This window comes from Galeopterus variegatus, unplaced genomic scaffold (assembly GCF_000696425.1).
Source record: "Galeopterus variegatus unplaced genomic scaffold, G_variegatus-3.0.2 Scaffold9620, whole genome shotgun sequence".
NCBI classification, from domain to species: domain Eukaryota; kingdom Metazoa; phylum Chordata; class Mammalia; order Dermoptera; family Cynocephalidae; genus Galeopterus; species Galeopterus variegatus.
In genome coordinates this window covers 30,220-56,507 of record NW_007735731.1, presented here as the reverse complement: position 1 = coordinate 56,507, position 26,288 = coordinate 30,220, and the positions used below count along the sequence as shown (strand labels likewise).

Genomic DNA, 26,288 nt, shown 5'->3' with positions numbered 1-26,288 from the left:
GACCAGCCTCTGATGAACGCCGAAGCCACCTGGTTCACTGACAGCAGCAGTTTCCTGGAAGAAGGAGTGCAGAAAGCAGGAGCCGCTATAGTAGATGGCCAGAACCTGATATGGGCACAGGCCTTACCTGCAGGAATGTCCGCTCAGAAGGCAGAACTCATCGCCCTCACAAAAGCCCTTGAACTAGGAGAGGGCAAAAGAATCAACATCTACACAGACAGCAGGTATGCCTTTGCCACTGCCCATGTGCATGGTGCTATCTATCAACAGAGGGGTCTGCTGACCTCTAGAGGAAAAGAAATCAAAAACAAGGCAGGGATCATAGCCCTGTTGGAGGCCCTTCACCGACCACTAAAAGTGAATATTATACACTGCCCAGGCCACCAGAAAGGGGATTCCCCCATGGCCAGGGGAAACAACTTGGCTGATTCTGAAGCAAGGGCTGCAGCCCACAGGTCCACGTCTCTTCTGCTAGTTAACATCCCAAAACTAGAGGTGTCCAAGTTTAAATACTCTGCTGAGGACGTAGCAGTGATCTCAAGGACTCTAATAACCACTTTAATCAGGAAAAAGGGCGCTGGCATGCAGTGTCAGGCAAGCCTATCTTGCCGCAAGAACAAGCACGTGCCATGATTAAACAAATGCACCGATGGACTCATCTGGGAGTAAACAAATTAGTCCAGACTGCCCTAAGAACAAAATATCACATCATAGGGCTAAGACAGTTAGCAGAACAAATAGTTAAAAATTGTGTACCGTGTCAAAAAGTAAATGTCTGTAAAAATACTGTGGGACTTGGCAAAAGACTCAGGGGAAACAGACCAGGAGTATACTGGGAAGTAGATTTCACAGAAATCAAGCCAGGTAAATATGGTTACAAATATCTCGTAGTTTTTGTAGACACCTTCTCTGGATGGGTAGAAGCATTCCCAACAAAACAGGAAACTGCCACCGTCATAGTCAAGAAAATCCTGGAAGAAATCTTCCCACGTTTCGGGGTGCCCAATGTAATAGGGTCCAACAATGGGCCCGCCTTCATTGCCAAGGTAAGCCAGGGAGTGGCCAGATACCTAGGGGTCAATTGGAAATTACATTGTAACTACAGACCCCAGAGTTCAGGACAGGTAGAAAGGATGAACAGAACTCTAAAAGAGACCCTGACTAAATTAACCATGGAGACTGGCGTAGACTGGGTGATGCTCCTTCCCTTAGCCCTGTTTAGGGCTAGGAACACCCCCTCCCAGTTCAACCTGACCCCCTTTGAAATTCTTTATGGTACCCCTGCCCCCTTGACTTTACTGGGGGACGCCTTTGAACCCACTTGCCACAGTAACAGTGATTTATATGCCAGGTTAAAAGGACTGCAGGCAGTGCAGAAAGAAGTCTGGATGCAGCTGGTGGCCGCTTATGAACCTGGGACCCCCAAGGTTTCTCACCAGATCCAGGTCTGGGACACAGTCTACGTAAGATGACATTGCTCCCAGACTCTGGAACCTCGCTGGAAAGGACCTTGCCTGGTGCTCCTGACAACACCAACGGCTGTAAAGGTAGACGGGATCACTGCTTGGATCCATGCCTCACACGTGAAGCCTGCACCACCAGCCAAGAACCAAGGATAAGAAGGCGCCGCCTGGAGAGTCCAGAGTTCCAAGGAGCACCCCTTAAAACTGAAAATTATTTGGACACCCTAAATATTGTAAGATGAAAACTCTCTTGCTTTTCTTATGCCTAAAAATCTTTTCCCAGAGCCCAGGAGCTGGCAGTCCACATGCCCCCCAAAAGTTAACTTGGTATGTTATAAATGGAGTAGGAGATAAAATCTGGAACTCATCCAAGGTCACCTCGGGGTCATGGTGGCCTGACCTGTTTCCTGATGTGTGCAAATTATCCATGGGAGCCCCAGCCAACTGGGATTTGGAAGGATACTTTAATGCTCACAAACACCTTCTACCCCCTCCCCACCAGGGTGCCTCGGGCTCGATCCATGGGGGGGTTGATCTACTAGAGATAGGAGAAGTATACTGAGCGCTCTCACCTTCTATGTGTGCCTGGGGTTCCACTGTAACAGGGCACTTAACCACAGATGTGTAGGAAAAGGAGATTATTTTTGTAAGAACTGGGGCTACAAGACCTCAAAGGACACATATTGGGGTCTCTCTCATCATCCTGGGACTATATAAAGGTAACTGCTAATTATACCCACCAAAAGACAGGGAGCCAAGGGAATCCAAATTGGAAAAATGTCCCTGCCTGCAAAGGATGGTGCCACCCCCTCCGAGTGTCCTTCACGGATCCAGGGAAAAGAGCCACTGGGTGGGAAAAAGGGTTTACATGGGGGTTAAGGTTCTACAAGGAAAGACATGATGATGGGCTGTTGTTTACCATCAAGCTCAAAGTAGAAACCCAGTATACCAGCTTACTTCCAAATAAATATTTAGCTCCAGTGGGATCTCTAATGGTCAAGCTAAAGACTACCCCAGAACCCCCGGGTACCCAACCAGAGTCTTCAGCCTCCACTAAAACATCAAAGGCTACAGCACCAAAGGAAATAACTCAGACCCCTGAACCTAAACCTCAAAAACAACCTGGATTATTCTGCCTAGTCTCTGAAGCCTTCAAGGTCTTAAATAATACCAACACCAATGCTACTCACTCCTGCTGGCTTTGTTATAATGTTGCTCCCCCATATTATGAGGAAATAGCCTTCAGAGACAAAGTTAATGCTACAACCAAGATTTCAGACTGTCGCTGGCAGCAACAAAGAGTCAAACTCACTTTGCCAGCAGTTGCGGGACAAGGAACATGTGTGGGAAAAATCCCTCCCTCACACAGCCAACTGTGCAACCAGACTCTTAACTTAACCAAATTGTCTGGTGACACATATCTGTTGCCCCCTCCAGGGGGATAGTAAGCCTGTGCCACTGGGGTTACACCCTGTGTTAGCTCAAAGTCCTAAAAGACCCAGGATTTCTGTGTCTTGGTTCAGTTGCTGCCTTGGCTTGTTTACCATCCCTATGAAGAACTACTATCATACTGGGATAAAAATAATGGGTATCACCAAACCAGAAGGGAACCCATAACTGTCACGCTCTCTGTCCTTTTGGGTTTAGGATTAGGAGCAGGTGGGGCAGCTACAGGAATTTCAGCTTTGGCTGTTCAGCATCAAAATTACCAAAGTTTACAGGCAGCCATAGATGCTGATATTAAAGAAATAGAAAATTCAATTACTAAATTACAAGAGTCCCTTACCTCTCTTTCTGAGGTGGTCCTACAAAATAGAAGGGATTAGACCTCTTATTCCTTCAGCAGGGGAGGGCTCTGTACTGCACTAAGAGAAGAATGTTGTTTTTACATTGATCACTCAGGGGTAATTAAAGACTCCATGGCCAAAATTAGAAAAGGCCTGGCCAAAAGAAAAAAAGAAAGGGAACAAAATCAGGGATGGTTTGAGTCATGGTTCAACTCCTCCCCATGGCTCACCACCCTCGTGTCTACCCTACTAAGACCATTAGTTATTTTAGTATTGCTTCTAACCTTTGGTCCCTGCATTTTAAATCGCTTAGTAGCTTTTGTTAGAGAATGTGTTAGTACTGTCCAAGTTATGATGTTAAAACAACAATATCAGGAATTAAATCAACAGGAGACAGTATTTCATGATTGAAATACACACAAGAAAAAGGGGAAAATGTGAAGATATAAAAACAGCTGAATATTTCTGTACTCTATACCTCTGTGGTTACAAGCTTGTGCTTGTGTTAGCAAGAAAACCACAGGCTATCAGCTCTCAGCTCCTTCTTGTGTAGATGAGAAGCAGGCTAGCTCTCAGAGACTCCTCCTCAGGTAACCACACTTCCTGCCCTATATACCCAGGTGTGATAAGACTCTTACCCAAAAGCTTCCTTAAAAACATGTTTATGTGGGCCAGCCCAGTGGCGCACTCGGTAAAGTGCGGCGCTTGGGAGCGCGGCAGCGCTCCCGCCGAGGGCTCAGATCCCATATAGAGACCTGTCCGCTCACTGGTTGAGCGTGGTGTGGGCGTGACACCGAGGGTTGCGATCCCGTTGCCGGTCGTGGTACAGGCGCAACACCGAGGGTTGTGATCCCGTTACTGGTCATGAAAAAAGACAAAAAGGAAAAAAAAAAACATGTTTTTGTGGAAAGTTTTATGCTCTGCTGTAACCCACATATTTCAGCTTCTGCAAGCCAGCTGTGCTCGCAGTTGCAGAACATCCTGTGTGCCTAACAGGATGTCACTATAAGTTTTTTAAAAAGTAATAGGAGGGGGGAAGGGACAGATAAAAAACTTCTGCTGAATGCTAACCACAAAATTAGCTATGTACTCGAGGCTTGCTTGCATTGGCTAGTTTTAAAGTTGACAGTCATTTGATCATGCTAAATGCTAACCGCAAAATTAGCTTAAAACTAAACATAAAAACCAAAAGTAACTTGGGCTGGGGGTCGCTTTTGCCGCTCCTGTCCAGGAGACTGAGCGACCCCAGCATGCTGGAATAAACTCCTCTTGTTTGATTACAATGGTCTCTGTCTCATGGTCTTTGTGAGGCGAGCCATCCCAACATGTGGGATTTGTGCACGGTGCACAAGTCTTACACTCCATACCACTAATCCAGGGTCCAATATTCTTCCATACACCCATGCTGCCCTGACATATCCTATGAACAGCTGCCATTGTTATGGGAAGGAGTAGCCAAAAGGAAACTCAGTCACTCAGAGAGACGGAGAACACAGGTTTATTAAGCCAGCTGACTCAGGGGGATTAGAATTCCAAAGCCCTGAGCCCCTTATGCAAGGAGGACTAGGTCTTATATACCTTTCTTGGGGTATGTAAGCAGCAAGCATTTCTATTGGCTCTGTCTGTATTCAGTCAGAGTTACCTAAATTACACTAGGTTAGCAGCTTTGGTTAAGGGGTCCCATCAGCACTAGTTAAAGATACACAAGAAATCGCTAGCAAGCACGTGGTTTAGTCCAGTCTACTAACACAGGAAAGCTAAAATAAAACTGACAGGCTTGTAACCACAGAGCTACAGAACTCAGAAGCTGCATTTCAGCTGTTTAGCCTTTAACATAACCCTTAATACTTACATGTAGGCAGATATTAGCTAACTCAACTAAAACAAAGATAAAAACAAAGATTTAGGCAAGGGAAGGACAAGGAATCCAGCCATTACACCATATCCAGGAAGAGCAGAGGAACCCCTATCAAGAATAGCATGAAGATGCAGATTATGAAGAAACTACCTAGGCCAGGACGTCCTCAGAATGCTGGAACAGAGTAGACAGGTAAGGAGGACTGCACTCTCTTCCTTCTTTGTCACCTGCACCTTTTCATCTGTGGGTTTTTGTTTCAGGACTGAGGCAGTAGCCACCTCCATGACAGAAATTTGCTTGGTTTGGCTGGCCCTGGCCTGAGCCTCACAAGCATGGGTTTCCCAGGCCTGAGCCTTTGCAGCCTGGGTGGCTAAAGCCTGGGACTCCAAACACAAGGCTGTTACAGACCAGGTCTCTGAACTCTTGTCTCCCAAGTTTGGCTTCCTGGGGCACCATCAAAAAGCTTTGTCTCAGTAGGTGATTGTAGAGCTAGGGCTAGGGTCTGGAGCTCACAGACCCCTCGAGCCCATTCACAAACCCTTCCCATAAAGGTCTATGACCTAGGTAACCAGCAAAAAGGTCCTTGAAGCCTTTGTTGAAGAAAGAGTCATCTTTATTCAGCACACACAACACTGTGAGCTAAGCGTCCACAGAGAAACTCAAAAACTCAACTGCCACCCAAAGTCCAAAGAAAAACTGAGCAGCTGCTAGCAGAGTAAACATGCTCTATTTTTAGACACGAGCTCTCTGCCGGCCAGCCTGCTTCACAAACTGAAGAATACAGAATAGCAATTAACTAAAAAGATACACGGGTGCACATGTGCACTAACTCTACCCACACACATCTTGTTTACAAAGAAATGTGCTGTACCACCCCCAACCAGACCTAAGCTGAGAGAGCCTGACTAAATTATCCTATCTTTTCCACAGTGATGTTTTTGCTGGTGACAATTTCAAAGACTGGGCTTCTGTCTTCATCACAGGCAGACTCTCTGGAGCAGCTCTGGCTTCTGCAAGGGAGGGTTTGCCTTCCTCAGTAACCTCATATCTGGGGCCACTTTGTTCTCTGCTCTCTGTGTTCCCACCACTCTGACCTTCTGTTGACTCTTTAAATGCTCTACAACAGAATGGACAAGAAGGGTGACAGTTCTACAGGCCAGAAGTCCAAAATCAAGGTATCAGCAGGGCCACACTCCCTCTGGAGGCTCTAGGGCACAATCAGTTCTTTGCCTCTTCCAGCTTATGGTGACTCCAGGAGTTTCTTGGCTTGTGACTGCAGAACTCCAATCTCTGCCTCCATCTTTACCTGGTGCTCTCCTTTTCCTGTCACACCCCTTGTGGGGAAAATAGAATAATTTAGTCAGGCTCCCTCCACATTTCTTGTAAACAAGTTTTTTGTGGGTGGAGTTATTGAGCATGTGCACCAATGTATCTTTCTAGTTTGTTGCTATTGAGTGTTCTTCAGTTTTGTGAAGCAGAAGCTGGCTGGCAGAGCTTGTATCTAAAAATAGAGCATGTTTACTCTGGTGGCAGCTGCTCAGTTTCAGTTTTTCTTTGGACTTTGCCAGTAGCAGTTGAGTTTCTGAGTTTCTCTTTGTACTGCTTAGCTCTCAGACATATGCGTGCTGAATAAAGACCATTCCTACTTCAGCCAAGGTTCCAAGGACCTTTTTGCCGGTTACCTAGCTCATAGACATGCCTGTGAAAGGTTTGTGAGCACCAGAACCAGTCCTAGCTCTACACCCTGTTTATAACAACTCAGCAGTGATGTCTCACTCCATTAGCCTAAACTGCATGAACTGGCACCTGGTTCTCACCAATTTTACCTTGTGCAAGTCTCCCCTGAACCAGTTTCTTTTCATTGAAAGGTTTTATGTCTTTTTGCATATCTGTTCCCTCTGCCTGGAATGCTCTTCCTCCAGATCCTTGCATGGCTGACTTCTACTCCTTCCACAAGTGGCAGGAAATCTCACCTTTGCAGAAAGACCCTTGCTGCTAACCTAGATACCACAGGTCTTCTCCAAGACCATGCCCCTTTTATCTCTCAGTTCCTCATTTGTTTTTATTATAAAATGACCCCAAATTGTAATTATCTTGTGTATCTGTCCATTCACTAGTTTACTGTCCTTTCCTCCCATGTGAATGTCAGGTCCTGCAGCATCTAAACTCAATAGGTATTTGTTGAATACATGAATAGTAAAGGTCAAGTTAACCTCCCAATTCATGGCTTGTCTGTATTATCCAACTTATGTCTTACTCTCTACTTTAGTTTGCCTGTGCAAAAAATTGTCCTTAGATAAAATCTCTCACTAACTTTAGGGTCCCCCAAAGTGTAGAGGATTTCCTCTACCTCACTCTAATCAAATGTGATCACACCCTCTTCTGAATTCCTAGATCTATAACTGTCTTTCCCTTCCTCCTGTCATTGAAAGCTTTCCAATTTGTCACTGTGCTTTTACCAAAACATGCCTTGTGTCTCTTGCTAGCTCAGAAGTTTCTCAAGGTAATGAACCATGTCCTACAGTCCTTTGCTTTCTGGCCCTAGCTGGCAGGAGGATATGGACTTTGGAGTCACGTGCCCTGGGTTTAAATCCCAGCTGTGAGAACTTAAGCCAATTATTTAACCCTTATGAGCACCACTTTTCTACTTATAAATTGGAATGATCGTAATGAAACTGGCAAACCATGCCTGGCTCCATCTCAAGCAGCCACAATCGCTCAGTAGGTCAGGAGCACTGGGTTAGTATGTGCTGGATCCGTAATTGCTAAGTAGCCCCTCAGACTGACCACATTCCCTCCAGGGAAAGCAGCCTGGCTTGGGAAACTCTTATACTAGAAAGAGGTCACCAGGTTAAGGCTGGGAGGGTAGACTTCAGTAATGTCATAAAAGATGTTGATTTATTCTGTAGGCAATGAGGAGACATTGAGGGATCTCCCTCAGCATTTTATAATGAAAAATTTGAAAGAGAAAGGTTATACAAATTTTCCAGTGAATACCCAGGTATACTCACCACCTAGATTCTAAAATTAGCATTTTATTAAACTTGCTTTATGATATAACTTATCTGTTTGTTCCTCTATCCATCAACCCATTTTTTTAATGCATTTCAAAGTAAGCTATACACACTATCGGGGACTTTTGATCAGGGGAGTTACTGGCCAGCTCTGCACAATTCCCTTAAACTGTTCATTGCACCCCATGCTCCAGTCACCAGACAAAAAGGAGGGTTTCATCATATCCTCTTGCCTTTCAGTCTGGATTCCAAATTACTCACCCCAACTTCTCTCATCCTACTCTGTTTTGCAGACTTTGAAACCGATGACCCAGAAAACTACAACTTGTCTACATGAATGAAGTCAATTTGTTTTTCATTTTATTTTGGTTTTAGCTTGATTGAATTTTTAAACTAAATTTACATGAAACATACGCTGGTAGTAACAAAACAAATCAAACAGAATAAAGGAGCATAAAAAGTTAAATGACTCTCCCTCTCCCTTAATACCATCACCAGGAGCTAATTACAGTGGATAACTCTTGGTTTTGCTTCCATTCTGACATCCATTCTCTCTCTGGGAGAACACTACAGTTCTCTCAAGGGAACTTCTCCCTCCTACTCTCAGATGTGTGGTTGTGGTGGAGGCTAACATCACCCTGCCCAACCCCTGCCTCCAGGATGGGCATGTGCATGAGGTCCAGCCACCCAAAGAATTCTGTCTCCTGGGCCATTGTGATTAGTTAGAAGATAGGCATGTGACCCAAGCCAAACCAATAAGACTGAAATGCAGGGCTGGCTGGTTTGCTCAGTTGGTTAGAGTGCAGTGTAATGCCAATGTCAAGGGTTCAGATCCCCACACTGGCCAGTTGCCAAAAAAAAAAAAAAAAGAAACTGAAATCCAGGACTGTTTGAGAACTACTAAGCAAAAGGAGACCTTTCTGTAGGAATGTAAGCATATCATTGCCAGAGGCTAATAAGTGTAGAAATTATCATAGAATTAATAATAAGAATGGGCAGCCAAGAAATGAATGGAGGGAAGAAAGAGGAAGGAGAAAAGAAAGAGAGAGAAACCAATATTTGATCACATCAGTTGAGCACCTAGATCCAGCTGTGCCTGCATCCCATCTCTTTCTAGACTTTTCAGTTATGTAAGTCAAAATTTATACATTTATCACTTAAGCCAGTCTGGCTTGTGTTTCTATTCCCTGCTGTTAAAAATCACTTTCAATTGTTTTTTTTTTTAAGTTGGTATATATTCATCCATTTTAATATCTTTTCATAAACTTTGCTTTTCACATGGTCACTGCTGCATGCCCATATGCAGGCCAAGATTTTTGTCTGATCCCACAGTTTCCACAGAGACTTTCTGAAACTGGGTGTTGACAATGGTCATAACTATAGATTTTTGTTAATTCAGGTTTCTCTATGCAAATATACCTGTAGCTAAAAATTGGTGTGTGGTACGCAGGACAGGAGCTTTGGGGAGAGGAGAAAAAACTGTCATGAAAACTCAGAAAGGAATATGGAATATTTATAACATCCTTGGCTTTCCATGTCACCCTCAACTTTGAAGCCTTATTTAAAGGAGTCCCCAACTTCATACCTTCTCAGTCCTCCCTTCTCTCAAGTCTCTTTCCTTAAAGCTGCATGAGGATTTAGTTATTTTATTTAAGGGCCAGCTGCTTTGCACAAGGAGAATGGATAACAAGCATGTCTCTGAGGATGACAAATGTGTTTGGTCTTGGGGAAAAGGGAGTATAGCAGATAAAGGTCCTTGAAAAAGGAATAAGAAGCTGAAAAATATCACGTTGTAGAGAAAAATATAACTTTAACATGCACAATTTGCTTCTGTACTAATGCTTGCTAAAAATGAGAAAACATAACTAATGCCATTTTAAGTAAGACAGCTTCTAAGGGGTTATGTAGAGTCCAGGCATAGTCAAGGCAGGCCCAGGCACACTAAATTCCAGGAAGGGAGTAACCACCACCTGGTTCCAGGAACTGACTGGTTCCTTATCTAGAGGCCACCTGGCCAGACCACAAGGAAGATAAACGATTGGGAAATACAGTGTTCCTTATCAGTGTGCCAGCCCGCTAAAGCCCACCAATAAATCTACAGGTCACCTCAGATAACCAGTAAGCAGTATACAACTCATCCTGTTGCAAAAGTCTGTCAAAAAAAACTGTATAAAAAGCTCCTGTGTTAAGGGCTTGGGGTCGCTCCTGTCCAGGAGACTGAGTGACCCCAGCATGCTGGAATAAAATCCTCTTGCTTGATTGCAACAGTCTCTGTCTCGTGGTCCTTGTGAAGTGAGCTGAGCCATCCTGACGTGTGAGATTTGTGCACGGTGCACCGGTCTTACAACATGTCTTTGGGAAAGAGAGAAGTTGTTATAGAACAAGAGAAGTAGACCCTCAGAGCCTGGGTTGGGATGGAAAACAGCTGAGACTCCAGCCCTTGGGCAGAGAGAAGAGGTGGGGGGGGAGAGCAACTTAGGGAAGGAGGAAGGTGAAACAGGGGGTGCATAAGCCACACCTGCAGCTGCTTCTTAGACCTAAGTAGCAGGGACATGTGTTTACTCTTATCAGTTGAGATGCTGATATAAAAGGTTCAAAATTAATAATAAAGCTAAGATATATAGTGCTTACTGTGTGCCAGGTACTATTCTAAGTGATTTTCTTTCATCAACTCATTTAATTCCGTCCAAGAAAACCACATCTAGACAGTAGTTAAAGTGGCTAAAAACACACTTTATTCAGAAATGATTGCAATCGGGGAAAAGAGAGCTCAGTATAGAAATGGGCTCAATTCCAAATACAACACAGAGAAGTGGAAATTCAGAGCCAAGGAGCAGGTGGTGGTCAGTGAATGGACAATTACTAAAAGGAAACCTCAGGGAAAAGGGGGGATTCTGGCTCAATTGACCTAACAGGATTCTTGCTGCAGGTGGGCCAGAATGATCAGGCATCACCTGGGGGATGGGGGATGATGAGTCATGTGATCAGATACTGAGGGCAGGGGATTCTGGCTAAACAGACTTAGCAGGATTCTTGCTAAAATTGGGTGATACACAGAAGTCCAAAACTTGAGACTTGGGCTGACTGGTTAGCTCAGTTGGTTAGAGTGTCGTGTTGATAACACCAAGGTCAAGGGCTCGGATCCCCATACCAGCCAGCTGCCAAAAAAAAAGAAGCAAGACAAAAAAAAACAACCAAAAATGAAACAAAACAAAAGTTGAGACTTAGTTGAGAAGAGGATTCAGAAGAACCTGACTAACATTTGGTCAAGGAAAGACTCTTCATCAACCCTTAAAACAAGTCTATGATATAGATAGTATTATTCCCTCTTACAAATGAGAACATTGAGTAGAGATACCTACTAGCGATGGCATACAACATACCATGTTTAGGCAGTGTACATTTCAGAGGGAACGGTGAGTGGAGGTTAATCCGCTGTACACATGGCCACTTTTTTCCAATCAGCAGTCCCATGATCCTCTCCTTGTACCTCAATTTCAATTACTCGTATTTGGAAGATGACTGACTTCTGTCAGGGCAAAAAGGTAATACCTTTTCCTCATCCATCACAAGGGTCATGGCTGACACTCCTATAACGAAAGTCAGGTTAGCAAGAGAAGAGCATAACAAATTTTTTTAACAAAGTTTTATGAGACATGAAAGTCTTCAGACATAAGACCCAAAGACTCAGGAGAAACTGTGTATTTTTATGCTTAGGTTTGAGGAAGAATGGGCAGTCATGTAGAAGTATGATTGGACAAAAAGGATTTGATCTAATGGTAATAAACTGGGGGCAATAAGGCCTGTCTATTCAGATTCTTCTTGGCCTCGGGGCTTAGGGCAGGACCCCTGTGGAATGAGGGTCTTATGACCTATTTTCAGGTAATGTAGGTCAGAGAATTCCTTTATGGCCAGCTCTCACATAGAAAGGTGGGGAAGGTCAGAATGACCTTATTGCTTCCAAGGCTTTCTGAATTGTCAAGGTGCCAATGTTGGGGTATCATGTTCTGAGTCCCAACACAGGTACTCTCCAAGGCCTCCCAAGGTGAAATCCACATATTCCTCATTGCCTGTATTTCAAGTGAAGAGATCAGGATATGCCATCCCAAGATATGTCACCTTGCCATAAGAATTATTTTGAGCTGAAGACATTTGAGTTCCTGAAATCCATTTCTACTAAAAGTGGAGCCTCCCAAAGGAACTCTGTTGTCATAAATCTCTGATGGAGTTTGGATGTATTGTCCTCCCAGCACTCATGTGGAAATCTGATCCCCAACGTGGCAGTGTTGGAAGCCAAGTCACAGTGGTGATCCCTCATAAATGGATTAATGCTCTCCCTGGGGGCTGGGGGTAGTAAGTGAGTTCTCACTCTATTAGTTCCCATGAGAGCTTGTTGTTTAAAAGACCCTGGCACCTCCCCTCTCTCTCTCTTGCTTCCTCTTACCATGTGATCTGCTTGGACCCACCGGCTGTCTGCTGCTTTCCACCATGAGTAAAAGCAGCCTGAGGCCTGTGCTAGATGCAGCTGTCCCCAAATCACAAGCAAATAGACCTCTGTTCTTTATAAATTACCCAGTCTCAGGTATTCTATTATAGCAATGCAAAAACAGACTAATAGAATCCCCTCCCAGGAGCAACTCTGTTCTCTTCTTGGAGAAGACAAGTCACCAGCACACCCAGACAGACATTGTCACGAGATAACCATATCGCTTCTCTATTCACCTAAGAACCCAACTATCTCCCAAAAAGTCATTTGCTTTTCCATAAGTGCCCTTTCTTCCCCACTCCCCCTTTCCCTACTAAGTTAGATATATAGATCCCAAATTCTAAGCACCTCTTGGAGTTACTCATCTATAGGTCCTTCCATGTCTGTGTGATGTACATGTTAATAAACTTCTGTTTGCTTTTCTCTTGTTATGTAAGACCCGTGCACTAAGCACAAATCCCACACTTCGGGGGTGGCTCACTTCACAAAGACCACGAGACAAGAGATCACTGCAGTCAAGCAAGAGGAATTTTATTTCATCATGCTGGGTCGCTTTGTCTTCAGGACATAAGCGGCCCCAAGTTCCTTAACACCAGGGTTTTTATACAGTTTCTTTAGACAGATTTTCATAACAGGACTAGCGGCTAATTAACTGAGGCGCCTTAGATTTATGGTTAGGCTCAACAGGCTAGCACCCCGATAAGAGATGATATATTTTTCAGTCGTTTATCTTCCCTGGGTCCAGCCAGGTGTCCTAAAGATAAGGGGGGGGGGCTGGTTTGGTCCTTGGGACCAACTGGTTCCTGGAATGTGTGTTTAAGTCTGCCTGACCTCTTCTTGACCTCTTAAAAGCTGTTTTACTTAAAATGCCTTTAGATATGTTCCCCCATTTTTAGCAAGCGTTAGCAGAAGCAAATTGTGCAGGTTAAAGCTATACTAGCAAGTTGTGCAGGTTAGAGCTATTTCTCCATTCTTACAGTTAACCTGTCTTTTGTTAGTCTAATTTACAGGGCCCCAGCTGAGAACCTAAGATGGGTAGAGGAAAAAGATTTTTTGCTTCTTCTACCCAAGTCAGACCATCGTAAACATACCCTTCATATTTGGTGAAAACTCATCAAGTCTTTTTTGTACAATGAAGCAACAAGTTATAGGGCTGGCCCGTGGCTCACTTGGGAGAGTGTGGTGCTGATAACACCAAGGCCACAGGTTCAGAGCCCTATATAGGGATGGCCAGTTAGCTCACTTGGGAGAGTGTGGTGCTGACAATACCAAGTCAAGGGTTAGGATCCCCTTACCAGTCATCTTTAAGAAAAAAAAAAAGACACACACAAAAAAAAGTTATTCAAAACCTGGTTTTATTTATACAGATGACCACTCTCATGGTGTGGTGATTACATTATAACCTATCATCTCTGAGATTTAGAGCCCAAAAGGTGAGAGAATAGGTTATACCAGGTGGATGCAGCTTACTTCTCCAGATTTTAGTCATATCTAGTTTCCAAGCTTTACAATGTCTTTACATTTTAAACAGTTTTCTCAGCAGAATTGATCTGGAGAGCTGCATCAGTCATCTATTGTTGAGACTCAGAAAATGATACCTCAAAGTATAGTGCTGTGGGGATTTTAAAAATCACCTCTACCCATCTTGGTTCTTAAAGGGTGTACCTCCTCACACAGGGCACCACTTTGTTACACTTTCCTCTGTGTAATGGAGATGGAAAAAAGAGAAAGAAAGAATTCACTCAAAGTACCATCAGTGAGGCCTGGAGGGACTGCCACCCATCAGGGGAACAGCCCCGATCCAAAATCAGTCTTTCTCTTTATTAACAAGACAAGGAAGTTTCACAAGAAAAGTCAGTTGATTCAATCATCAAAGAAGGACATAAAAACAGGCAGTGTAAAACTTGTAACAGCAGTAAATTAACAATGTGACATTCCATCATGTAATTTGTAAAAAGCTAGGTTAATTCACCAACAGCTTGTCCTCAGTAAACATTTTCTTTTCCACATACTTCCTATAGCAATTTCCTTAGCATATTTAAACAGCATTCAAGCAGTTTCCTTAACATATCTTAAGAACAATCAGTAGGTTAAACAGTCAATAGTCATTCAAGCTGGAATCAAACCAGCAACCTAAAACAGTCAAAGTACACAAGCCCATCCCTAAACAGTGATTAGAATTGATTAGATGGCTTTTGCCAAACTTATCTGTGGACTCTTGTCCCCTTACTCAAGAGCCTCTTGGCTCATTCATGCATTACCTAAAAATTCTATTCTAAGTTCAAAGGAGAATCAAGATTTCTAACCCACTACAAAGGGGGATCTTTGGCTGTGTCTAAGAATCAAATGGATACAAGAAAGATTAACAGGAGAAAAATATACAAGTTCTATTAATTTCGGGGGCAGGGGCAGCTGGCTGGTACGGGGATCTGAACCATTGACCTTGGTGTTATAACAGCACTCTCTAAAGTTTTACTAATATTTTACATGTATATGGGGACCCTCACAAGAGAGTAAAGATCCAAAGAATTGACCATAGTAGAAATCTTTAATACATTTTAGACAAGGAATGATACATTTGTGAAAAAATAACAGGACAAAGATATCTGGGTGAGGGGCAGTAAATTCTAGGAAAGTCACTAGGAGATACAGGGGACTTCAAAAGTTTCATGGAAAAACTTTTCCATGAAGTTTTCACAGAATTAAAAGATAAAAATAAAAAATACAAACCTTATTTCTCAACATAAGCTGCATCAAGTTCAAGACACTTTTGTAAATAATGATGCTAGCCATTTAGTTCATCCCTAAAGAACTAAGGGTTCTTGGAATTTAACCATGTTAATGTAATCTTTTTTATATTATTAACCAAAGAAAAATGGGTGCACTTTAAACATTTTTTAAGATTAGGTAAGAAAAGGAAGTCACAAGGAGCCAAATCAGGACTGTAGGGTGGATGCCTAATGATTTCCCATTGAAACTCTCAAAAATTGCCCTCATTTAACAAAAGGAATGAGCAAGAGAATTGTCACAGTGGAGAAGGACTCTCTGATGAAGGTATCCTGGGTGTTTTTCTGCTAAAACTTTGGCTAACTTTCTCCAAACACCCTCATAATAAGCAGATGTTTTCATTCTTTGGCCCTCCAGAAAGGCAGCAAGCAAAATGCCTTGAGCATCTCAAGAAACTGTTCCCATGACCTTTGCTCTTGACAGGTCCACTTTTGCTTTGACTGGAACACTTCCACCTCTTGGTAGCCATTGCTTTGATTGTGTTTTGTCTTCAGGATTGTACTGGTAAAGCCGTGTTTCATATCCTGTTACAATTCTTTGAAGAAATGCTTCAGGATCTTGATTCCACTTGCTCAAAATTTTCATTGAAAACTCTGCTCTTGTCCTCAGCTGATTTGGGTGCAACAGTTTTGCATCCATGCAGCAGATATTTTGCTCAATGGTAATTTTTCAGTCAGAATTGTGTAAGGTGAACCAATTGAGATGTCTTTGGTGTTGGCTATTGTTTCTGCTGTCAATTGTCAGTCCTCTTCAATTAGAGCTCAAACAAGATTAATTTTTCCTCAAAAATTGATGTAAATGGTCTGCTACTATAGGTTTCATCTTCAACATTGTCTCAGCTAGACAGTACAGAGATTCAAACCTTTAATCTTGGCATTACAAGACCATGGTCTAGCCAATTGAGCTACCTGGCCAGCCCTTGTCTTGTCCCATCTTAAAATGACTTATCAATTTGTAAACTGCTGATTTCTATGGGGCATTATCCCCATAAACTTTTCTTTCTTTATGTTTTATTTTTACTTTTTGGTATCTGGGTGGTAGGGGGATGCGAACCCTTGACCTTGGTGTTATCAACACCATACTCTAACCAACTGAGCTAAGCAGTCAGCCCCTGTAAACTTTACATAAAGAATCAATGATTTCACCATTCTTCCACCCATGCTTCACCATCAATGTTTCTTCTTGTTTCAATTTTAGCAGAATTCATGTTGCTCTGATAGGGGCTCTTTTCAAACTGATGTCTTATACTTCTTAGTGTCTCAAACTAGATCCTGTTCAGACCTGTTATAACAAATTAGTATGAGTTTATCTTGGTGCAAAAAAAATTGATAAGCCATACATAGTTTTTCACAATGCACTTTTCCATGAACTTTTGAAGACCCTTCTTATGGCAGAGGGATGTAAAGCTAGTGGAAGATAAGGTTATCTTCCATAAGTTTATTTGTACAGATCCATTGCAGCAACAATCCCCAGTCTCTTGTGATAAGGGTTATTTTCTTGCCCCTGTTTGGGGAAGACATCTTCCTCAAAGAAATTTTTATGGCTTGCTACATGTATGTAGGAAAGGATGGGTCAGATAGCCCTTTCTGCAACTACAGATTCTCAAGTGTTTTTAGCTTGAAATAATTAATATACCAAATTGGCATATTTGGGGGTGAATCTTCTATAACCCCTTCAGCTCTTTGGCATGCTGAGTTCTATGACATGCTAAGTTCTATAAACTGAAGTTCTATGTTGGAGGAGGCTCAAAAGCATAGTCTCTTTTTTGACCTTCTCTTGCCCTTCTTTTTTCTGCTCCCCTTTCTCCCCCAAGGCAGGCCATTCAAACCAGAATTCCTCTTACTCAAAGCAGATTATAGAAATTAAAACTACTCTGCCCCAAAGCCAATCATAAAATCTAGAAATATTACTCTAACCTTTCTCCACCTCTCTGTGTAGGAGCTGGTCATAAAGATATTCTCTGACTTTTCTTGTCTGATAGTAGGTCATAAGATCCTCATTCCAGAAGGGGGTCTACCCTATACCCAGGAGGAGGGAATGCCACACAGAAATATCAAGAAGTGTCTGGAAAGGCAGACCTTGCCAGGTTTCTTTGCTCAGTCTATTATCATTAGATTTTAAACTTTTTGTCCAATCACATTTCCACACCTCTGTTCATTCTTTATCAAACATAAGCACAAAAATAGTTGGTTTCTCCTGAGTCTTTGGGTCTTCATTTCTGAAGCCTCCCATATTGTGTAAAACCTTGATTAAATGAATTTGTTATGCTTTTCTCTTATTAATCTGTGTTTTTGGTATAGGAGTGTCATCCATGACCCTTATGATGGGTGAGGAAAGGCATCACGCCTTTCAGCCCATACACTGTCTAGTAAACCACTCCAAAACTTAATGGCTAAAACAGCAATGATTTATGATATTTCATGATTCTGGAAGATGTGGTTAGGTGATTCCTTGGCTGGTCTCATCTAGGGTCACTCATGTGGCTATATTCAGCTGGAGGGTCAGCTGGGCCAGATGGCCCAAAATGGCCTTACTCACATCTGGCAATTGGTGCTACTGTTGGCCAGGGCACTTTAGTCCTCCTCCATGTGGCCTCTCATCCTCCCATAGGCAAGGTGGTCTCAGAGCATCATTCCAGGACAGAAAAAAAGAAGCTGCAAGATCTCTTGAGGCCTGGGCTTGGAAGTTGCAAATCACTTCCACCATACTCTATTGATCAAGGCAAGTCATAGGCCAGTCCAAATTCAGAGGCAGAGAAATAGGTTCCACCTTTAGATGGAAAGAGTGTCACATTGTTCATATGTATGTATACAGGGAGGGGAGGAATAGTTAAAGCCACTCTTATAAACTTCTATATATAACACAAGTCACATGTAAATATTACACTTGACTTGTTAACAAAGTAACCAGAAAAAGCAAAAAAGAAACTGACACAAAGAGGGCTTTTAGAGAGAGAGGTCTTTGGTTGGCTCATTGGCTCAGCTGGTTAGAGCACAGCTTTGTAACACCAAGGTCAAGGGTTCAGATCCCTGTATGGGCCAACTGCAAAAAAAAAAAAAAGGAAATAGAGAGAGAGAGAGACAGGGAGAGAGAGAAAAAGAGAGGTCTTAACAAAAAAAGAGGCAGGCGTGGGAGAACTGTATTGGAAGATCAGTTTCCAGAAAGAAATTCCTAGTCAAAGATTGTTAGTCTAGTCACAAAGCTGGTTAAAGATTGTTAGGTTGCAAAACTCTCATGACTTTATTAGTTGTTTGGGTTCAATTCTAACTTCACAGACAAGGCTGTTAATCAGATAACAAACACATCAAACAACAAAATTCCACTCTTATCAACAAAGTGCTCAAGTTTGTTATCAGATATCTAGGCAATGTAATTTGGCCTTTTCCCAGTTTGGGGATACTTTTTATCTTCTCAACACATCTCCCTAGACAACTCCAGCTACTTCCTACATCCTTGCTTCCTAGATAAATATAGCAATGTAAAAATTAAAAGCCTGTTGAGCACATAACATATGAAATTTTTCCTACCAAGCAACTTTGTTTAAATCATTTTTGGAAGCATTTTTTGATTTTAATAGTGCACAGATATAACAGCACACATCCAAATTTGAATCATAATGACCTTGCCTTCCTCGCTTTTATTCTTGGTCTGTTTTTAGTGGTTGTGTTGTCGTTACATCAAACACAATGGCTACATCTGTCAAGATCCTCCAAGTTGCAAGCAATGAAGAGCCACATTTATTGACTTAAACGATAATGAAAATGTATTGTCTCACAAAATTAATAAGTCCAATGATAGATTAGACTTCAGCTGAGACCTGATATAGCAGCTCAGCCATATTACCAATGATGTAGTTTGTTTTGGACTTCCTTCACCTTCTCTAGAATTGGCTTCAAACAAAGGCTTCATGCCTCCCAGAATGATCAAAAGGTGGCTGCCAGGGGATCCCGGGCTACATATTTCTTTTCTATAAGAAGCAGTAACCTCTCTCTCTGAATTTTTTTTGGAAAAGAGAGGAAATCTCTTTCCCAGAATTCACCAGCATCTTATTTCCTCTCATTGGCCCAAATCCGGTCACATATACATTCTTAAGACAATCACAAAGGCCTGGGGAATTAAACTGTTCTCCCTGCTTATCTTAAGCTAATTGGGTACTACGACAATATCTGTAGATAGGCTCAATCCCACCTCAACTGTTTGGCTAATTTTGCTCAAGAAAATCCAGTGAGCTAATGTCAATGAGAGACAATGGGTGTTGGGCAGCCACCAATATGATTCGATAATAATGGTTTACATTTTAATTGTGAAATTCTATAGAATGTATCTCTACCTTCTATGGCATATTAGAACAAAAACAAAATATTGAGGGAAAATTTTATAAAAGTACTTTTGTTCATATCACATGTGATGCTGTCCTTGTATTTATCATATACCACCTGCTGTGGATTCAATGTTCCCCCAAGATTCACTTAAGCTTAATCCCCACTGTAACTGTTAAGAGAAAGGGGAATCCTATTATGGTGTTTGAAAATTGAGGCCTTGAAGAGGTGATTAGATTTTGAGGACTGTGTCCTTGCGAGTGGATTGACCCATTCATGGAGTAATGGGCATGATTCTGATGGCTTTAAAAAGAGAGCAAGTGAGCAGGTCAGCTCTCTCTTGCTCAAGCCATTTGCCATGTGACACCCTGACTCACTGTAGAGCCACCACCAAGAACAAGGCCCTCACCAGATGTGTTCTCTGGTCTTTGGAATTCCCAGCCTCCAAAACTGTAAGAAATAAATTTTATTCCTTTATAAATTTCCCAGTTTCAGGTATTCTGTTATTAGCAACAGAAACAGCCTAATACACCACCTTTTATGTACTTCTATAATATGAAAGTAATTAAGCAAAAATCTTTTTTCTTTTTTTTTAAAGATGACTGGTAAGGGGATCTCAACCCTTCACTTGTCAGCACCATGCTCACCGAGTGAGCTAACTGGCCTTCCCTATGTAGGGATCCAAACCCATGGCTTTGGTGTTATCATCACCACACTCTCTTGACTGAGCCATGGGCTGGCCCCAAAAGTCTTTTTTCTATTAATTCATCTAATGACCCAGCCAGCCCTATGTCCTTTCCCTCTGTTAAATCTGTTTTGATACCATGTGGCCATGCTATTTTTACTGTTTTTCTATTTATTTGGGAAAACAACTCAGGTCTGTTCTCTTTCATAAGAGCATTAGATAGGTCTTGGCTGTTTCTGGAATGCCAGGAATTCAGATGGGGGAAAGAAAATATTTCATGAGCATTATTAAGAAAATAAGGCAGCACTAGGAAGATGGCAGAGCTTGAGCAAAAAAAAAAAAGATCTCTTTGGTTACAAAAAGTCTCCTGAAAAATAGGAATGCTTATCAAGCCCTGAAAGCCACCCAGGCTAAGCAGGCACTTTTGACAAAGAAGAAGCAGAGGAAAAGAAAAAGGCTCAAGTTTAAGTGACTGGAATCATTCCTACATAATTCCTGGTGACAGCAATGCGACATGGTGCATCTCAGATGACTAGAACTGAAACCTCATGCTTTGGAAATGCCAAACAATCATTCCTTAGCCTTTATTGTAGTCATCCAGAGAATTAATGGGTGAGTTCATGGTGCAGAGAACCATTGCAAGACTTTGCCTGAAGAAAATTTTCAGTAGCTTCTTTGTCAAAGTCACCTCCAAACGCCTAAAAATTCTGTGTACAGTGGAACCTTATGGACCTGGGGATTTCCAAATCTGAAGTCTGTCTGGGAACTCATCTTAAGGTCAGGAATAAGACCGTCCCTCTGATGGACAACACAGTGATTGAGGCACAACTGCAGAGGGTTGGTGTTATTTGCTTGGAAGACCTCGTTCATGAAATTGCCTTCCCGGGAAGTATTTCTAGGAGATCTCATGTTTCTTGTGCTCATTCCAACTCTCGGTGGCCTTTCACACTACCAAGAATAAAGTGGGCTTCCTCAAGGAGATGGGCTCACCTGGCTATTGGGGTTAATGGATCAATCAGCTCTCCCACCAGCTGAACTAAACCTAGAGTATCTGAAAGCACAATGTATTGGAAGCATGTGTTTTTGTTTTTTGGAATTATCAAGGATCTTTAGAGAAGATTATTTTCTGCTTTATCTTCAGGAACTGGAAGAGAAGGATCAGAGAGAAGACAGTAGATTTTGTTCATGACAGGCACCTCTCATCACAGCCCAGTTCCAAGAAAAGTTCCAGTGTTTTCCACACCAGCCTCACTGCCTTCTCTAAAATCAGCACATGTCATGGGGGAAGGAGTCCTGCTTTGTCACATCTTCTATCATGGGGTTTAAAGTTGGTGAATGAATAACCCAAGTGTGTGTACAAGGTTCCTCAAGACTCCTGCAGCCATGGACTGAGCCCAGGAGCATACCTGAACCTGGGGTGTTCTAGGATCTTGTTTTGAAAAGACTTGAAATGCAGACCAAAAAAAACAAAAAAAAGAAAGAAAATAAGGTGGATGGCTGACGGCATGTACACCAAGCCTGGAACAGAGTTTACTGAGGGAATTATAGAGATAGGACAATGTCAAGTGTGTGTTCCCCCTCCCCCCATCCCATTGCCTCCTCTTGATATGACTTGGGCTGTGGTCCAAGTCTTGTGGATACAGCCATTTGACATGACATATGACCTTAGCTCTGTTCTACCACATCAGCATTCTGCCAGGATGTTTATTCTTTTCACTCAGTTGTCACCAGTTTCTGTAACCCACAGAAAGCCAACTTATTTCAACAGGAAGCCAACTTCCTCCCTAGGAAGCCAGTCTTCAGGAGAGCAGTGTTCAGACACATCAACCCTTATCTCTCAGTCTGCCTCCTGATGTCAAAGGATAGCTTCTATGTACCATATTCCATTCTATCAGCAAACTTGTACCTGTACCTGTTGAATCCATAGGGATTGTGAAGCTAGTCTCTGGCTTTGCTGTATGAGACACTGAAGAATAATTAGAATAATGGGTAGGAAAATGAAAGCTATGAATAAAATCTGAAACGCTCCCCAAAACCAGGGACCAAGGGATCTTAGATCAGGTAAGGGAAGATGTCCCAGGCTGCCGATTGAAATCCCTTAGTCAGCCATACCCCCTGTTTCTATACACAGGAGTCTGATTGTTCTGATTGCTGGCAATATTATCCCAAATGCAACACAGTTTGGCCGGAATGCAGTCCACCCCTTGGCTGGCCAACAGATAGTAAAAAAAAACAATTCTGTTGTCTGAGATCACTCTGACCAAGGCATCCAGGCTTATTTGCTGGGATGCTAAGCTTTGAGCCATTTCACTGGCTATTTTATATAGCACGTTGAGAGATCCCATATGGATCTCACCGGTTCATTAACCCCCAACCCAGAAATGAAGCCCCACATGAAGTTGTAATATCATGTACCATGTACAACAACCACTTCCAAGTCTGAGGATGATTTTGAATCCTGAGCGGGGAGCCCGGGAAAACTTGGAATGGCCTGGTGACCACCTGGTGAAGATTACATCCACCAAAGGCAAACCAGAGAAGACTAATTGTCTAGATAGGAAGAATAGCTTAAGGATATGGTCCATTCCAGAAAGTGTCATTCGAGGTCATAGTCAAAGGTGTTTCACTCTATTGGTGGACAAAATATTTGAGTGCTGTTGAAGAAGACCCAAATCTGTCACTGTGTCTGGAGAGTGTGTGGGGCCTGGAGAGAAGACAGGGTACTCTTTAGAACCTACCAGGCCCTGGGTCCTGGGTTCATTCTTGGTTTCACTGGCAGATGCGGGTTAGGGTAACACAATGAGGGCTTAGAGTGCTGTGAGCACACCCTGGGATGGTGACCAACTGTCCTCCACCACATCAGTTCCAGACTAATGCCCACCTTGGAGACTGGTGTACCTTCTCTCAATACCAAAAATACAGCCAGTCTTCCCTCCAACTTTAGGTTACATTGTGCTTTCAGGCACACCAGGAAAAGCATCTGGCTTGTGTTTGCGGGCATGCCAAACAGATCTCTTTTGGGGGTGTGGGGTGGGGGGTAGCTGGCCTGTACAGAGATTTGAACCCTTGACCTTGGGGTTATTGGCACTGCACTCCCTTATTATTCCAAACAGACTGAGGGAGCAGCAGATTCTGGTCTCCCTTTCAAGCTTGGGCTTCAACAGGACACAGGTGTCAAAAAAAATTATTCATGGCAATTGTTCAAGCGTAGTGTCAGATTTGGAATTTTGGGGTGGTTCTAGTTGACCAGCTTCCCTAGGGGCAAGTTCTCTTCAGTGCAATCCTCAGCAAAGATGAATCTTAGACATCATCTGATGTTCAAGCAGTTTATTCTTACAGCACTCTTACAAAATGGAGAGAGAGAGCACTCCAGTGGCATGGAATGGACACTGTCACAGGGTCAGATTGGCATGGAAACAGTCACAGAGTCAGATCATTACCGGGTGTCAGATCCAGGTTCTTGGTCCCATGAAAGAATCTTTCATGGACTGGCAAAAGGAAAGGGAGAGAGAGACAGAGAAACAGAATATAATAGGGCTTTATTACCAAGAGAATGTACACACCAGAGTGCATGGGTATCTCTGCCAGAGAGAGACGCACGTGCCCCTGACCTTCTCCACCCTCTCCATCTCACATGCAAACTCCTTATGGCTGACCTCTGCCCGTCCTGTCCCACCTGGTTCACAGGATCTGGCCAATCCAGTCTGAATATTTATAAGCAGTCTCCCTGGGGCATGTCCCTACTCTGTCCTACCTCAAGATGACCGACTGACTGGGAGTGTCTCTGTGCAGAAACCAGTCTCAAAGTCTGGGGAATACTTCCCTCTTTTGATACCTGTATTCAATCTGGGTCCATTACCAGGTGTTTCTTTCATAAAGTGAGTTTAAGTTATTCTTGTAAGGGTAAGCTTTGTTTTGTCAAAAGACAAAATTTCAACAAATTTAGTTTAAAGATCTTAAATGCCTTTTATTAATGATTCTGGAATTGGGCAGCCCTCGGAATGAGAACAGGTCCAAAGAACTCCAGGGCTGCATCACGGTCAGACAACATTTATGGACAGAAAATGAAAATGACCTACAGAGACAACTTAATTGGTTATGACTTGGTGTTTTGTCTTATTTGAATCAGCTGGCCACTTGCGATTGCCTGACTTAGCCACTTGTCCCAAGAGTATACTCCCAAGTTAGGCTTTCAGCTCATCTATGTACCAAGCCAGGTTGTAGTTCACCATGTAAGGGACTCAAGTATGCAGGCATCCTGAGGCTTTAACTTAATTTAAGTTTTAAGGTTTCTGAAAGTTACATCTGTACTGAGGTGGACTTGTCTCCTGGAAATCCAGCTTAAGTTGGCCTTCTGGCTACCATTAATCTTATGGCTGGGCTTCATGATAGGTGTGGGGACTGCTGTGATGGAATTATGCAATGTGGGAGAGATATTGGTCTCCACTCCAAATACAGCATGAGCAAGTGGACATTTACAGCCAAGGAGCAGGGAGGTGGGGTCAGTGCATACAAAATTACTAAGAGGAAATGTCAGGGGTAAGGTGGGATTCTGGTTAAACCAACCCAACAGGATTCTTGCTGAAGACAGGCCAGGGTGATCAGACATCATGTGAAAGATGGTGGAGAACTAGGAACCTGATCAGATATCAAAGGTGGGGAATTCTGGTTAAACTGACTTACCAGGATTCTTGCTGAAATTGGACAAAGCAGATGTTGGGGCCCAGAAAGTGATACCCTACAAAGAAATTCTCTGACCTACCTTGTCTAATTGTAGGTCATAAGGCCCCTATTCTGCTTCATATCCTGGAGAAATGAATACTGCACAGAAAGGCCAAGAAGAATCTGAAAAGTCAGGCCTTGCTGGGTTTCCCCACCCAGTCTATTAGCATTAGATCATGCCTTTCTTGTCCAATCACATTTCCACATGGCTGTGCCTGCTTCATAGAACCTAAGCATAAATATGGACAATTTTTCCCTATATCCTCAGGTTTTCATTCTGAAGTCTCCTGTAGTGGATTGAACTATGTCCCCCCAAAACTTCCTGAAGATTGAACTGTGTCCCCCAAGTTTTATGTATTAAAAACTTAGCCCTGACTGACTGTTAAGAGGGTGGGAGATCCTATTATGGTAATTGAAAGGTGGAGCCTTAAAGAAGTGATTGGATTGTAGGACAGTGCAGTAGTGAATGGATTAAAAATGGTGGTCAGGGGCGTGGTTCTGAGGGCTTTAAAAGAAGAAGAGAGTCTGCCTGTCTCACTCTGCTCTCTCTGCTTCCACCATCTTGCAATGTGAGACCCCTGGGTTACTGTTGCCACCACCAGATGGACTTTGGACTTCCCAGCCTCCGAAACTGTAAGGAATAAATTTTGTTGTCTTTGTAAATCATCCAGTTTTGGGTACTTCTGTTATAGCAACACAAAATGGACTAATACAGCTCCCATGTCACATAAAACTATTATCAAATAAAATTTGTTACGCCTTTTTTTCATATTAATCTGTGTTTATCAGGTGATTTTTCAGAGAACCTACAAGGGATTGAAGGGGAAGTTTTCCTTTCACTCCTACACAGAGATGAAGTTCCAAGTCCAGAATTAGAATTTGGACAGGTGACAGGTATTCCTCACACAGAAATTGAGGCCTACTTGAACAAGAGTCCTGGGGAGCCTGAGTAGAGTTGAATCAAGAAGAGAATCTTGTCACAGGTCAGTTAGAGGAAAGCGGGGCAGAATCGAGGTCAATAGTTACAGTATTCTGGCTGGTACTCCTATCTCTCTGTCTCTCCCAAGCCCCACTTGCTGTACTTGAATATTCATTGTGTGACTTTTCCTGACAGTCTTGCTTTTGTTTAATTAGCTTTGATAAATGATAACATAGATTCAAGCAGGC

General features: G+C 42.7%; 1 pseudogene; it reads left to right on the top strand.

Annotated features, from left to right (window-relative positions):
- Nucleotides 1–12: 12 nt before the first annotated feature.
- LOC103609443 lies at nucleotides 13–21,439 on the top strand (annotated as a pseudogene).
- The last annotated feature ends 4,849 nt before the right edge of the window (nucleotides 21,440–26,288 follow it).